Below are 2,698 nucleotides of genomic sequence, written 5' to 3' on the forward strand. Positions count from 1 at the left end.
CTTCATCACGGCATAATCCGCGTTCATTTAAAATAATACATTTTACAAAATATTAAATATAAAATTAAAAATTTCGACCTTATCTGTAGGCCAGACCTTTTCTCGGTCAGAAGAAGCATAATAACGACAAACTGAGAAAAATCTCATTGGGTATCAAAACTATAATTCTGAATATCAAATTCCATACTTATCTAAACGAGAAAACGCGAAGGACAACATAGTGCTAATTTTAGCAGTAATCAGAGTTTTTATTTGTTCAAGGATTTTCTTACGTTTTAGTGTTGCACAGTTCGATCGAAAATGCAAAAGGATGAACAATTTTTATGATTGAATTATAAATAATGTCTTAATTTTATTTCAGGTTTTCACACTAAACTGTTTGCTGCAACAATTCTGGTGGCTAAATGCTGCTTCCTAATTCAAAAAGATAGTTTTTTCTAATTTACATCCTATAAACGAGAATTTTTTCTGATTGGAAACTTGAGTTCGAACAAATAAAATAGTCTAAGGCATAGAAGTTCTTTAAAAACAATGACCTTGAACCATTTCTACTTGTATAACCAATTTTTAAACGTGTGGTCGCAAATTTTTGGGTGTTTCACAAACGAGATAAACTATTGACATAATGTAAAAAATGATTCTGGTTAAATCAAATTATTTTATATTATGGAAAAAAATGTATTGATTCAAAGTAGCTTTTCAACTTGAATGAGGCAGATAATGTTTGTTTCTTTTTCATATTTTACAACAAACTCTGCAGAATCTAGTAACAATCGTGTATGCACTTATACTATCTTGTGGTTTTGGAATCTGTACAGATTTCTTCTCAACGAAGACCCTTTTCGAAATTCATTTTTCATAATAGGTACATTTTTTATTCTCCCGAAATAAATTCAGATTAAATTCGTACTCGTTTAAGAGAAAGTCAAATAAGATAAGGAAGAAAATAAAAATTGCGGTATACTGCTGAATAAATCGCAACAAAATTATTATTACATTATACGATTATATTCACCAATAGAATTGAGAATAAACGCCAATGATAATACAAGAGTATAATTAATTCTTATGTTTTTAAATTAGATAAACAACTAATAAATGTTAAAATAAGAATTGTCAAAGAATATAGGCGTCAAGTTAGTTCGTTTGAGATATTTATATTTCATTATAATCCGTATCAAAGAAAAAATTCAATCTGTCAATTCGTTACAAGGGATTACATACATTACAACTGTTGTTATTTATATACCTTTAAAGAAACAAATCATAAATATATTTGCATTTCTAATATCGCTAGATTCTCAAATCAATCAACATTTTATCAAAAGTATTTCTCAGATTCATTCTGTGAAAATAAACTAAATGTTGTTAATAAGTCAATTACAAAATAAATTGTAGGTTAGTATTCAAAGATAAGTATTGTGGTTACCATAGTTTCTATTGTTTAACGAGATTTTTAGTTGTAATGTGTAATTTATATTAAATTTAAGACAAAATTAAACAAACCTGAATACTGGCAGACAAAAAGTTTAAAAGATTAAAAACATATTAGCTGTTAAGAATGGATGATTGAAGAACATCCTGCTCTCAAAAGAAAAACTCGAAAAGTGACCTTCAAAAATTATCGAATAACCTGTCATACCATCGATCGAAAGAAATGAGCGCCAATTTTTAAATATAACAAATTAAAATTTTGAGTATATTGGCAAATTAGAAATCAGCACGATAAAATTAATTTGTGTTCTAGAATTGTTAGTTAAGTGTTTTTATGAATTTCTTATAATCTTTTATCAATGCGTTTATTAATAATATTTTGTCGAAAATTGTGGAAAAAAAGGTAATCTTTACTATTTCTTATTTTACCTTATGAAATCGTTTTTCAAAAATAGCACAACTGTGTCTAATATGTTTCTTATGGTAACAATTTTTATTTTTAAGGGATGCTTAGATAGAAAATTAAGTATTCGATCAGAATAGCTAAGGCTAAGGAAGTTGAAAATATTGTTATATGCTATTTCATGTGTGAAATGTGATCTTTTTTGTAGAGAGTTAAGAATGAGTAAGAAAGACAGAGAAAGAAGCAACATCAGCGGTGACGTCAGTAACGCGGCAGGGAGTTTAGAGACGAGGAACGTGAATAGAGCGCCAGTGAAGCTCGACGCGCGCATCTCCCACCACCGATTTTCTACCGTCTCTACGCGTCACCCACGCCACACCCATGGGGAGTCCGTTATATAAGCGCGCGCACTGGAACAGAACTTAACTTGATTCAGACTGCATAACAGGGCCCTTATAAAAACCCTATAGCTTGTTACCAGCTGTCCCTTTCATTTCACAAACGCAAATTAGTCTGTCTCGAAACCGCTTCGCCAATACTCTCTCGTGGCAACGGCTTGCGACGCTAAACTTTTTTTGAAAACTTTTTTTATAACATGGTAATTATACTCTAAATAAATCCAAATATTAACATTAATCAATTCTTACTGGTTGTCAGAGCTGCCAGATCATGGATGAAATTTACCCCCACCATACCTACCGTTTGGGAGCCGCAAAACAGAAAGTGCATGATTACCACTGTCAGTTCGTATGTAAGCCGAAATGCACGATTCGACTTCGGAGTTCTGCTGTACGATGATTGCCGATCTGAAGGCTTCGGAAGACTTCGGTGGTCTTCTATTTATATCTCGCTCCCCATTTG

Source organism: Belonocnema kinseyi, chromosome 4 (genome assembly GCF_010883055.1).
Source record: "Belonocnema kinseyi isolate 2016_QV_RU_SX_M_011 chromosome 4, B_treatae_v1, whole genome shotgun sequence".
Taxonomy (NCBI): domain Eukaryota; kingdom Metazoa; phylum Arthropoda; class Insecta; order Hymenoptera; family Cynipidae; genus Belonocnema; species Belonocnema kinseyi.